At 35.3% G+C, this 14793-nt stretch overlaps 1 protein-coding gene across 6 annotated transcripts in view; it reads right to left on the bottom strand.

Annotated features, from left to right (window-relative positions):
• Positions 1–12437, bottom strand: part of dsx (transcription factor doublesex) — a 173194-nt gene extending 160757 nt beyond the window's left edge. For 5 of the 6 annotated variants that reach the window (XM_076370068.1, XM_076370065.1, XM_076370062.1 and 2 more), the window contains exon 1: positions 11721–11868. The gene's annotated coding sequence lies outside the window, so the exon portion shown is untranslated. Of the gene's footprint in view, positions 1–11720; positions 11869–12286 lie in introns of those variants that run through there. The other variant, XM_076370063.1, reaches the window with a different exon arrangement.
• Between the last annotated feature and the right edge of the window lie 2356 nt (positions 12438–14793).

Here is a 14793-nt window from a genome sequence, read left to right as displayed (position 1 = left end):
TATTCGGTTTCAAGTAGTAAATAGTAAGTATTTTTTAGATTTAATTGAAACGGTGTGATTAGAGCTTTGTAAATGAGATACATAGTTTCTTTCTATCGTCTAAATGTCTGTGCCCCCCCCCCCCTCTCTCTCTCTCTATCTCTCTCTATCTCTACCTCTTTCGCACGCATTTGATTCTCGAGCCCAGCTCGACGAAATACCACATTCGCCCCCCATAAGTTCTCAGATAAGTTGTGTGAACAGTTGCACGCAAGTTCTCTTTCTGGAGCATATACCTACTGCAAGACAGCTTCACAAAACAGTGAGTACAGAAACGGGGTGTTATAGATGTCATCAAAGCGCGACATTAAGGCAGGAACATTGTACTTACACAGAATCGTTCACGCAATTGTTTTAGGCTATAACGTCGTTACCATTGCAATTGCAGTGAAATGTAAAAGGAGAGAAATTAATTTTTTCAGAAGTGCAATGATCCATGTGGAATTTGCACTTACATTTTTTTTAAATAAAAATTTGTACTCCATTTTACTAGATTCTTTTCATCATTTTACATAAAAAAAATACTATCAGATCACTTATTTTCATAAGGAAGTTAATATGACCTCTGGTTATAACAAAAACAAATGTGAACATTGTATCATTAATCTCGAATTATAGTTACACGAGTGTAAAACCCAAAAATTTGAATAGATTTGAGCATCTTATTCAATAAGAACATTTTTTCAAACTATTTATATAATAATTTTCTTACCATTATACTCATCGTGGATATTTACTAATTATGCCATAAAAAACTAAAAGAGAATTGAAAAAAAATTATTAAAAGGAAATTACTATTGGTAATAGTAGTTTTTTTACAAACTTGCTCGCGTATATAGAATTTAATATAGCGGTAGCAAAAATATTTGCGATAATCTCGGAAAGTAAATAGGGGCAACATTTTTGTCAGAGGAAAAAGTTGTTCAAAATATGCATTTCTACCAATATTTGTCAATTTAATGAAAATAGGCGAGATATGCCATTTGTGGTTACTACTGCGTTTCAATTATTAACATAAGTGTTAAATAATTCATGCGAAGGAAACCATGTATGTGTGTAAAATATGTAATGAAATATGTAACCTAAAAATTATTCACAAATTCACGTGTTACTTTACTACAGAAAAATTGGCAAATATAAAAAGATAGATCTAAAAGTATACTGTTGAATCCCTTGCCGTATTATTTACTTTTGCTACTAATCTCATGTAACATTTTACTATTGACAATTTGAAAGAAATGCAAGAAAAATTTCCATTCCACTGCAAGTGCGAATTTAGTTTGAAGACAATAAATTGGTAATCGCAGAATATTTATAATTGCTTCGTGGAAAATGAATAATACTGATTTTGATTAAATTAATCTAGAAATCTTCATCGCGAGTCTGACCGTGATTGTATATCAAGGAGTTAACCCTTTATCTTGATTCTTACACTTCGTAGTATATGATTTTTCATTGAGAAGTGTACATTTTCGCTACTTGCGTCTACAAACTATAGTAATAGCATAAATAGTAAACATGACATAAAATTCGAACCTACGGCAAAACGAACAAGATACATGTCATGCAACCAATAATGGTTACTACAAATTAAACAAGATATATAAATAAATAGTAAAATGGCAGAATACAATAATTACGTGAATCTTTCAGCTATTGAAACTACGTTGCTTTCTTTTCCAATGTCACCTTACTATTTCTAGAAACACTTCAGTGCGAAAAAGTGATTAACTAAAGGCGCCAACCTGTGGTATACGACTTGCCGCATACGGCTTATTGCCTCTAAAGAACGCAGAATCGAGAATTAGCATCATCAAAGGAAAGCGAGCTCATTTGCCGCCCAACCGTGCACCACGAGAACGTCCCTTAAGATAGGTTGGCGACCGACGGCAAAGTATAACAAAGTAATCGCGCAGGGTATCGCCCAACACTGAAAAGAATTATATAAATATATTCGTGACTTCTTAACATTTCTTTTAAGATGACAATATTGAATGTAACATTATTTAGAAAATTCGAGGTTTATGTACGAATTGCGACGAAACGTATCACATAGCGAAATATAGTGAAACTAACATGAAAATGATTACGTTGATATCTAATAAAACGAGTAACAACATGACATGCAGAGTGTTATTAAAATAAAAATTTGATATACGTTACGCGAACGACAATGAGTTTACGTTACGTTATTTGTAAACTGTCCCGAGAAAATTGTAAAACGGAAAGTTATGTAATAATAAGATACACAATACTAAGGAAGCTACACTAATCAATACAACAAAATTGTATTCGATAGTCGACATTCTTCAAGTTATTTCCTTTCATAAATTTTGCGTGTACATGTGTATCCATGGAAAAACAAGTGACGTGGAAAACCGTATTTGTTCATTATAAATATTGAGTGATACGTTAACATATTTTAATGAACCGGATCTTGCTGTAGAAGGTGGAGCACGTAAATGGGAACACGTAAATATCTTCGCTGTTTATAGATATATGAAAAAGCTGTTAAGGTAAAGTTAACCTATTCGAAGAGGTGAACAAAATCGTAACAAGAGAGATCTCCTCAAGCTCACTTTGCATTAAACAATCTTTTTATATACCTATAAATAACGGAAATATATGGCTATTCTCATTTACGTGCCCTACCCTGTATATTATCAATAAATGTTTTCACAATATCGTTGTATATATAGTTATCACGACAGTAATAGTACCACTATTGTTCATTTAATGCGATACTAAATTCTAGTACTAAAATCACAGTATTTTTTGCATCTACGAATTTTGTCAATTAATCGCATATAGTATGTTAATAATCGTCGCGGACTATCCTTGAGGTCGACCTCCTAACTAGACCATTTTTCCACCATGAAACCACACACGGACGTGTTGAAAGATGAATAATAATATTCTGGAAGAAATTATATCGTACTAAATGTACATGCGACGTAAATAGCCCCACTGCAGACATTACAGTACAATTGGATTCAATATATTAAAGGTGCGATGAACAGTATCAACGAATTAGCCCTTTGTTAAACAGTCTCCGGTTAAAGAACAATTTCATCACAGAAAATACCAGTTTATCTGTGATAGGTTCATAATGATATAAGAAGATAGAAAAATATTAATCTTTCAATAATAAAGATACTGATTATGCAAGCTTACGTTGTTACATGTCGTTGGCAACTGATTATTTCTCGCTGCATCTCGGTTGCTCTTTGCAACTTTGTTCAGTAGGCTTACTAACCAATTCAACCGAGAGATCAACTCAACCGTGAATAATCGTGGGTTGGAATTTACATTTATAATTAAGAACACCTCAATAGTTTAGAGACATTACTTAACTCTCGGAGTACCGGATCTTCCAGATAAGATTTTTGAAAAATTGTCCTAACTTCATTTCGCAAACAGAAGTAATTTTTATACCCACACAAAATGGGTTTCATTTTCGGAATGCATTGTGATATCATATGCAGTCACTAAAAATGAGAATTCTCCGAATTATACAAACACGCGTAAAGGTCTTTTTAAACTGAAAACGTGGGAATACCTCGTAAATCGTTGAAAATATAGCAAAATTGTTATTATAAATGTTATTTAGTACAGAGTAAGGCATTTTGCAGGACAAAGATTTTTTTGTGCATGAAATTGTACAAGGAATTTTCAGATGGATTTAATTTCTTACGCGAAATGCAATGAAATCCATAATTTGATGTTGCTAGTTACGACGCACAATGATGAGCACTATAAAATCATTCAATGTAGTTAAAGACTGTAAATCAGCGAGATCTCGGAAGGAAGGTCAACGTGAATTGCAGGTCAGTATAGCTCGATCGCATGGATCAACTAGCCAATTAACTAAAATATAGATTCCTGCCATCGTTAAAGTAGCTGAAACTACCATCCTTCGAAATATTCTTTAGAAATGTATAAAATACAACACAGAACTACCAAAGAACTACTTTTAATATTACATACATTCTACTGAAAAAATACTTCGCCAATGTAAGCAAACAGGAATGTATATTTCATTCTGTTTCATTCATATCAGTGCATTCGTACAATTTCTGTACAATCGTAATGATATTTAAACCAAACGAATAAAACGCGATAATTTATAATTACATGAAAGTATATAAAAATATACGTCGTATGTGCTAAAAAATTTCTGTGAAACAAAACAATTTGAAAGAGTACTAATAAATAACTATAAAAAGTTTTCGGACATGAAAAATGTATGAAGAGTTTGTTATTTAACAGTTGTTAGTACAATGATTGTCCGATAGGCAGTAAAAATGAATTACCTAATGCGTCGGAAAGCATAATAAAAGACAGTATCTAAAAAGTAATCGGTACACTGCGTCGGTGACTTTGAAAAAATATGAGAAGCAAATTTATTCAGGAAGGACAGGTACTAAGTGATGAAAACGAAGATGCAGAAATGGGAAGGAACAGACCCAAAGCTTGCATAATGAAAAACCTGTTACTGGACCTTACACGACAAGTTAATGGAAACAGGGGACACTAATTTAGGTGAATTCGGTGGGAAATTAAATTAGTGGCAACCTCGTCCGGCTGGACAAAGTATTATATTAAATATGGAATAGACCACCGCTTCACTAAACAAAATCAACGGCTGCAATCGGAGATCTCTCCAAGATTAAGTATACCTGTAGGATTCCTTCGATCCTTGATACGAAAATAGATAAAATAGTATCTTACGACCTAAGTTCCGATATTCTATATAGATAGAAAAATTATTATCTCCGACAATTGCAAATATTTACTAGGATTATTTCCGTGTAAAGACATACTAATACTCAATTTCGTGTAAACTTATTAATTTTATATACAAAAAGTATGTACAAATTATCCTATGATCATTACGGTTATTTGAATACGAATTTTACGCATCCAAAGCTCGCAAGTTAGTAAAATATTATGGAACAATTGACAAAACAGATTTTTCTTAAATTTTTGTCAAATGATTTATAAAATTGCGAATAAACGCTCCATGTTCAGCAATACGTTTTTATACTACAACGAAATAAATATAACATAGATACAATGAATAAATTTGTGATCAATATTATTAACCTTCATGCGAACGACGAGTAGTTCAATCTACTAAACTACTAATAATATAGCTATTATCGCTTTAGTATACTGCTTTGTTTTTCATGTGTAATTGAGGAAATTATTAGTAAGTCGTAGAAACGCTTAAGAACTCTTCAGTCACTAACAGTAACACTATAATATTACGCCATTAACTGCGCACTATTACTAGAAAAGTGGGAATTCCGCTGAAAAATCGAAATTAAAAATTACAACTATCCATTACGTTTATCTACATCTATAGATTCTAAATTACAAAAGAATTTTTACATCTAGAGGAAACTAACAATTTTTTTCTGTCAGATAATAACTTATAATGTGCAGAAGGTCACACAATTTATCAGGGCTGCACATTTCTCTTAACTGATAAGAAATACTGTTACAAGGAACTATTCATTTTCTTATAAAATACTAGAAGATTATATAATCTTAGTAGAATAGATTGAAAATCAATCTTCGAAACATTTCAGAAATTTAACGATTATACCTATTTGCAAAACGTAAAGCATAAAGAACTATCATTCTTTATTCATAATATAACATTTCGATTTTAAGAAAATTTTAGACAATTATTTGGAATCATGGACACCACACGATTCCAAATAATTACCAAAATTCAACACACTAAAATTGAATCGTTCTTTATAACATTAGCAATGGTTATTCCGTTCAAAAATGATAACAAAGTTGTTTAAAAAATATTTAATTTTTCTGAAAACCAGTCACATTTATTAAAGTTTTATTTCCAAGTAAATCAACTGTAACATCTTATCTACAAATAATACTTACAATTAAAATTGTTATCACTGATGAAATCGCGTTTGAAAAAGCTCCTGCAAGATATCTTATCACGGATTGAACAAAGTAACAAAACGCATGGTTGTTAGTTACGGCTTACGCGATGTATGTACATATATGAATACTTATCATTTCAGCAGTACAATTAATATTTAGAAATCACTCATCTCATGGAAGTTTCTAAAGGATTCCTTAAACACTAGAAAAATATTTGGTTCATGTAAATTCAAAATTATGCTTAGAATTTTAAATAATTTATTCTTTGTTTAACATAATAATATATAATGGGTATTTATAGATTAAAGTGTAAATTTTTTATTTTCCTTTGTTCTTTTGAGGAAAAAATCTTTCCCCCTCCGTCTCAAAAGACAGAATTGTCTTTAAAAATATCAAACTCAGAACATACAATTTTCAATGAACGCCAAATTTGTTAAAAATGTTTTCCAGCTTGATTAAATGGACCGTTTCAGTGCCAAGTCGATCTATTCTATACACGCGAAGAATGCTACGGGGCGATATCCTGAACGTAAACAAACGTAGGCAATCAGCCCGTGGCAGTTTTCGCGTGAACACCTAGGATCGATAGATCAACTCCCTGGCATTAAAAGGGTTAAAACATAATATCAAATTATCAAATATTACAGTAAAGCATTAGACGGTGAACATTCTTCATTACATGAAGTCAGTAAAAATAGAACTTCCCTCGATACTATGAGATAACAATCAAATACGTGTAATCGTAAAATTCTTTCCCTTCCGTTTTTACAAACACCGCGGTTCGCGCTAACTTCTCTTTCGCACACTCAACATGCGATACATCGCAATTACTGCGATCAAAAAAACAATGAACCGGAAAGTGCAACGAAGCGATTACGCGTACAAGACGAAACGGAGAAGACCCGAAAAAAAATATATCGAACGAAACAGAAACAAAAGAAGAATATGGAAGAGAAGCTGTCGGTCGACGAGATGATACCACGCTCGAACGCCTTAAATTCGAATACGATTGTAATAACATCGCGGATTCGCGATATACGTACATGTGCAACAGGGGAAAAAGAAACAAAGTTCTCCATTTCGCGAAGGTGCCGAAACAGGCCTTCAAACCGAAGCTTCTGTTGTTTCTCCCCGCAGTTACAACGTTTTCATTTTCATAGAATTGAAGCGTAATGCCCGTTTATCGGCATCAAAGGTGCCGCGACGTTTCATCCGGTGAAAGACAGCAACCTTTCTCACGGTCGACCAGCAGCCGCGCTGAAGAGAATGTATCTTCGGCCGACAACAATGTATCTCTTATACGATACTATTCATAAAACGGAAACCTCCCTCGGGAGCACCGCGAATATGCGTATCGTTATCTTATGGCCTCGCGTCTCGCGCTGCACCGTGAATCGCTAAAGCGACCACATCTAATTGCACGCAAAACCGGCGAGACGCGCTCTTCTTATCGACTCCGCCTCCTCCCCGGCCCTCCCCCTTGCCCCTGCACGCCGACATCGTCGCCCCCCCCCCCTATCGCCATACCCTGTCCTTTCTTTCTGCAATATCAGACCGTATCGAGCAATTTCGAGCGAAACGTGAGTCGAAGGCCTTCCCAAGCCGCATTTCATCTTTTTTTCGGCGGCGAGTCTTCACCGTGAAGATCAAACTCTTTATTGGAGATCGTGTTCGCCGACAAGAAATAACGTTGCACGATCGTCGATGATCGGTTCGGCAAGTTCTCGTGTTTCGACGACACGACCCTGGTCAATCGGGGTTTTTCTCTTGTTGCACACGCTTTCATTCGCGTCGAATAAGAGTTTTAGGCGGCGGGAACCAACCGACGACCGGGTACCGCCATGACAGTTTTTAATGTGCACGTATTAATTCGCGTTTATTTTTCTGTTCGATGCACTAATGGCTAATAGAATGAGCGCGGATAATCGAATGTGTTCGACGAATATGTTTGTGATAAAATGTTGATCGTGGAATATTCGCGTGATAATCTTCATTATTCGTGCGCGGCAGTGGTCCAAGGAAAGATGAATAGCCTCGTCAGTTTCGTAATAAACTCAAGAAATTTGAGAAATTTAGTTAAAGTATTGCGAATATGCGAAGTTATCAACTTGAAATGCATTATATTTAAAAGGCAATGGTATTTTGAGAACACTTAATTCAATGGATATTTGCCAATCGCAATTTGAAAAATAGTTGAAGCTGATACAAAGAAAGCTATTGGTCAGAAAAAGAGAAGTTTATGAAATTTCGTTTCATGAATATATTATACATCGACATCGAGAAAGAACGGAAAGGAAGGATCTCGCAGCTAAGTACTTGAAATAATGAAAAGTGATTACAACGTTAATACGTATTCGGACTTCAAACAATTCAGAATGTTATTGAAAGTGCTGGGTTTAATGAGCGCGTAACTTGGAAAAAGCCCTATATTAGTAAAATAAGTAATCTAAAGGAGAAGTTACTTTACTAAAGTAAGAAATAAGGAATCTAGCTTCAGAGAACCTGTTCTACTCAGCGACAAACGTAAATTTAATGCGTTCGAATCAGATGGTCAGGCGATCGTATTGAGAAAGACTAATGAACAAATAAAAACATGAGATCTGTATTCAGCTGTGAAACATGGTGATAGCAATTCTTTAGTACGAGTGTGTATAAGTGGGAATGGAGTAAGAAAATTAGTTTTTACTTGCACATTAATAGCAGAGCGGACCAAAATGTTTATTTAAACATTTTACAAGAAATGTTTACACAAAAATAGGGAAAGTTAAATCTTGAGAATTCGTTTGCCTTCTAGCAAGATAACAGCCCAAAGCATACTGCCAAAAAAGTGAATGTGAATGTTTAGGTAAATGTTAACGTACCTGAACATCTTCAAAGTTTAAAACCACACAAAATAAGGCATAAATAAAAAAATCGCTTTATTAATAAATGATCACTTGACCATTGAAATACTAACAAATAAAACTGTCACTACTTTTTCTCATTGTTTTTGAATGAATTTTGGGAAAATAAAAATGCATTAATCTACATTCCTTTACTTCGACAAATGTTCAAATATTTTGTTACTTTTAGCATATTTACGTTTCGAATAGCGTAGAGAAAACTGAATGGTTTTATTCTAAAAACTCGTTGGAAATTGCCTATTGTTATGACCTTCAAAACTTGAAGATAAACAAAGGGTGCGTCTCAAGACAATGCAAGGTACAAAACAAAATAATATTGCAGACTAAAATAATGCAAAATTCATATTATAATTTTTTTCATTAAAAAACTGTATTGTTATCGCATTATGAATATCGAAATGAGATTGAAACGTGGTATAGTTTTAAGAGTGCGAAGAGACGACATCAGTTTCTTGGACTATTGTATATTTAACGAAAATCATGTTTCTTCGAAACGTCAATTTGACCAGTTTAAACCCTTTTATTGTTCTCGTAAAAGAGCAAGCAGAATTGATAAGACTACGAATTCGCATAAATCTTGAAAAGTATTGCAATCGGCTTGTAACCAGTCGATAAATCGACTCAAAACCTATCAATAATGGAGAATGTAAAAAGGAATCGTAAGTTAAAGGCTAATTGAAACTCTAATTACCGGAGCGTATCCAGGTCATCGATTACTAACAAGAATGATAACAAAGTTTTCCTACTGATACCGTAGTACTGCGACACTGTAAAAACTTGTTACGGCAATACAGATCATTTTCATATTACACGTGTATTCGCCGACCATGAATATTTCAATAAAAAATGCATGTGCGTATCTATTATCAAGAACGATTCCGTAGTGGTATATTGGAATTGTGTGATCGAGACAGAAATGTTGAAATTTAATTGCTTGTGCGACGCACATATATGGAACCGCGCAAGTATTTTTGTGTGCAAATGTGAATATATTCGTTGCATTCGTAAAAATGGTCTCCGTGTAAATGTTATCGCCAAATTAAAAAAAAAGTCATATCATAAAGTCCTAAACATTTTCTGCTACCGTCACAGCAGTATACGTACTTAATATAAAATCTTGAAGCCGATTACTTTTTACATATGCAAATCAGTATGTAATGTATATTGAATATTGTATAATTTAACATCAATGGAGCTTAATATTTTTCAAATAATAGATTATAAATATTTAAAAAAGTTGTTCTAAATCATTTAATATATAAATAATTACTTGAGGTAAAGAATACGAAAAATCAATTTCGTTTGCGTAAAAATCTAATGCAGAAGTGTTAAAATGAAATTCACAGAATCAACATGGCTGCATGAGATTTCACAACTCTCAGTATATATATATATTTGTATTTACAACCTAAACTTCAAATGTAATTTTTTTTAGGTTCTTTTGCAAATTAACGTGTAAAATAACTAAAAAAATTCAACTTATTAACTTGTCTATGTGCATTCGTTTACATAAATACTCTTTTTTTAATAAAACACTTTCGTTTAGAATGATATTGTTGCACAAAATTATTTTTATTGTGCAGTTATACAACTGTACAGTATTTACTTCAGAAAAACGCGACAAAATCACTAAAAAACGAAATTACTTGAAACATTTATTTTCAAATGAATACCAGCCCCGCTAACAGACAACTACAACGTTCAGGAACTACATAAAGATTATTTTTATTCTTGCAAGAAATAGTTTATTCTTTTAAAGAATAATCTTTTTTATTACTTCATTAGTAGACAATTTGAAATATTTGTTCAGTTAAGAATGCACGAAGAAAACTTCCATACTTTGATGAAACAATAATTGATGTATTTCTGACGGATAATCCTCACAAAATTACTGAGCGTATTCACTATGATGTTTGAATCGAAATTGACAAAAGACTTAGTATTCAAACAATACGAAATATTTTCTTTTAATTATACAAAATCAATTACATAAGGTTGAAAAGATGGTAAATGAAATTATATTATTATTTGCAGATACTGGAACGTTAAATAAGTGAATTCCAGCATCTGAGACCGATTCTAAGTATAAATAAATTATGTACACTTATAAGAAATGTTGGTAACCAAGTAAAAAACATACAATAATTTTATCATGATTTTCTCAGTGCGATTAAAATAATATAATGTTACACGGAAAATATATCAATCTTAAGAAGCCAACAAATTTAGATGAATTCTACAAATCATCAAACAGAAACGGAGTTTTACTCTAATCGAGCCTTTTCAAGTAAGTAAATTAATCCGTTGCAGAGAAACAAATTATTCATCAAAAACAAAGAAGAGGAAACTTTACAAGGCTGATTTAATTAACAATAATTTATAAATATATAAGCAAATCTATTTTTACTTAAAAACTGATTAATTAATATTGTTTACGTATTTTTAAATATTATTTAATTCATTAATTCAACTTCCCCTATTACCGTTAATTTCGTGTAGTCTTAACTAATAGTTCACCGCTTTAATATAGAAAAACAAAAGAATCAGACTATTCGCGATTTGTTAGAACATGCATTATTTTTTAATCGAGTAAGCGAAAAGGAATTTTCAGAAAATATTCACCGCGCCTGTTTTTGAAATAACGGGTGACTAGTTGCCATTGTAACATTCTACCTTCATGTCCAATGCTTTCGATAAAACAAAACACTCGGAAGAGATTGTTGTTTGTGCATTGAACATGTACGGCATCCGGTTGAACAGAAAAGTAAATAAACACGTAGGCAAATCGTAATCAGCTTGTAGCGCGATAAAGAAGAAGATCCGTAAAAGCGGAAAATAGAAAATGTAGTTAGTTGTTACCTAAACATTTAGAAGAACAAGATATGGGTTTTCTTATCGGGGACTGTTCAATGTACTTCATAGAGTCTATTCCAGTGATCAGTGAACTCACGTAACCGTTAATCACGGCATTAAGCCACAATTTTCGCAGGCGAACACACAATTACACTATATCGAAGTTTTCCATGTCTATCAGATTGCACAGTTTCTTCGGGAAATTATCGCGTTACGCGCGCCTTATAGCCGGATGCAGCACACTACTCTCTACCACGCGACGAGTTCCAACCTCGTGTCGTATTTGCGCGCGAGAAGCACCACGCTCGCGCGCGCGCAGTCAATTCAACGAGTTCGTATTCGTCGTTGTCTTTTTCCCCTCACGTGCACATCACGATTAACACACTCAGCCAACGAAACGTAACAGTCACTGTTTCAGCGACTATCTTTACTTCATCATTACTCGTTCCCTTGTTTCTGGTTAAGTTCCGTCCGTACCTTTTTTTTGCAATTGTTCGTGTATACCAGTCGGTTTACCCGTAAGTCAGTGGAATCCCGAAAAAGAAGGTTTCAGTCAGAATTCACGTACTCACCAGTGAACACGCGCAATTATCCCGGGAAGTGAACAACGTGGGCAAGTCTACGTCAAGTGAACCAAGAGAGAGAAAGATCACGCGTACAATTCCGCAAAAAGCACAACACAACATAACCCATAGTTCAGGCCGCGTGGCGCGCACTTTTCGCACACGCGCACTTCAATTGTCCTCTTCTCCCCGTTCGACTTAGCTGGTATCCGCGTGTCACTCTAACCCCCTCCTACTCTTCAATTTCCCCCTCTCGTAGCACGGTACGACAGTTCTCTCCATCGGAGTACGTCAACTCGTGCGTTGAATCTTGTTTTCGCCCCCTCTTGTGTCTCAGGGTTCTCGTCGGATCACGCTAGATCGCGCGTAAAACAGTTCGTGCCGAGAGAAGTTTGACGGCTCGTCTCGACGCACTTCGGGGAATCCCAGGTTTCGGCGGCGGAGAAGACCGCGGGATGCGCGAAACAACAACAGCCAGGCTGAACGGATAAAACGCTCGTCGGGACCAGATAAAAACGCACGAGACCGTTGGGGAATAAGAGAGTTATCGGTGGTGATATCTGTTACCGTGTCCTCATCGATGGCGGAACTGGCGTAGCAGCGTGGCAAAATACAGAAGAATCTAAACGGTGAAATGTGGAAAAGCGCGACACCAACGACTCGTTCGACACGCGCTTGCATGCGGTCCGTAACTCACTAAGAGTGCTGGTAGCAGCGGCACACCGACGAGATGCATGGTGGCCTGCGGGCACTGGCTGGGAGGGGGCACGTCCCTGGTGCGGGGAGGAGACACGTCGAGCAGTCTGGCATCGGGAGGGCGAGGGGTTTTTCGCCGAAGAGTGGTGGTTGGACGGGTGGAGGTGGCACGCTGGTTTAGACGGACGTCGAGGTTTTACGATTGAATCCATCCGACCGCCGTGTAGAAAGTACCTACGTGGACGATGCACGGCGTTGTCATTGAGAACCTTGTCCGCGCGAACTGTCGCGCCTTCGAGTGCACCATTCATCGGTGGCCGCGATGATCGCCTGAATCATCACCGGCATAAATTTCGACCGGATTTGACTATTACACAATGACTAACCCGTTCATTTGCCGTCATCGGGGATAATCTTAAAGGGAATAGTAAGAACTGCCGAATCAATTTTACGGGTTTAGCTTTCGACGAGTCGTCGGGCTCATCGATAGACATCACAACGAACGATAGTGGTAATTATAGTTTTATGATGTCCCGGTATTATTTGTAGCCCATGTTTCCTCTTATATGTAGTAGATTAACGTAGATATTAGCTGTTACCGAAGGAAACATAAAATTAGCCGGATAGTAGACGTGATGCGCCAAGTGCACAACCGGAAATGGTGTGCACATTTACCCGCGCCAAAGACGAGTGCAATTATGTCAGGTATCCAAATATGTGGTTACATGAATCTGCTTAATGCTACAAAGCAACAAACGGCCCCTACTCTTCGAAAACAATGATTTTTGATTCTTCGAATAATCGTACATTCGCGTCTACAAATTTGTTTTTCAATTTATTGCATCATGTAATTAGAATGTGCAGATTATTCATTGAATTGTACGTTATTTAAAATGAAGAGACGTTCTGAATGATTTGGTCGGTTTTGGAATATTTTAGTTGAATCGTGAAGAATTATCTACGTCTATAGAAAGACGTAAAGAAAAGAAAAGACTAAACGATATTTGCAGTATTGTATTTTTTAAGGAACGATTTTATCGAAGATTTGCAAAAATTAATCATATTTGATTTTTACTGACATTATAAATAAACATTTTGCTATGTATTCTTAGTAATACGTATCTTTAAATGTACGGAACGATATCGCGATTTAGAAACTATACATGTATTTATTAGTAAAGGATTTTTGCTCTTTAATATTTCTTCTTGGAGAACGTCACGGAATAAGTTAGAAATGAAATCGAACGATTCACAGGAATATTATTCGCGTCATGCTTTACACTTTCGTTTATAGAGAATCCCAAACAATGATTGACATTCTTTATGTAAACTAACTAAACTACAAACGGTGAGCATTTTGATAATTCGATTTACGCATTCTCGAACGACTATACCGTAGTTGCAAAGTGGAGAACGCAACCACAGGAGTGTAAGTGCGAATGCCTGTGCAAACAGCCTGCAAGTCGTAAAACGAATCTCGCTACGCAAAAACGATTTGATATATGTATACGAGCCTTATATTTAATATTTCCCTTTCCTTGATTTTACATAAACAGTGCCTTGCATCCTACCTAACGTCCTCGCTTTATAGATAACCGAAGCGCCGTTGGTAATCGTTTGATGGGAAATAAAATATTTTACACATCTCTCTCTCGGTTTATGGAGCTGCAACCCGAAGTTTTTATGCCGACCGCGAGATAAATATCGTTACAAGTTTCTGCATAAATCGTCCTCCTTATCCTAAAACCTGCATAATTAATGTGCGCGGCCGTTTTGCTTGCTCCTTTTTAACAAGGGCTTTTTATTTTTCAAGATACAGT

This window comes from Nomia melanderi, chromosome 8, assembly GCF_051020985.1.
Source record: "Nomia melanderi isolate GNS246 chromosome 8, iyNomMela1, whole genome shotgun sequence".
Taxonomy (NCBI): Eukaryota; Metazoa; Arthropoda; class Insecta; order Hymenoptera; family Halictidae; genus Nomia; species Nomia melanderi.
The sequence above is the reverse complement of the archived record's forward strand: the minus strand, read 5'-3'. Positions and strand labels throughout refer to the sequence as shown.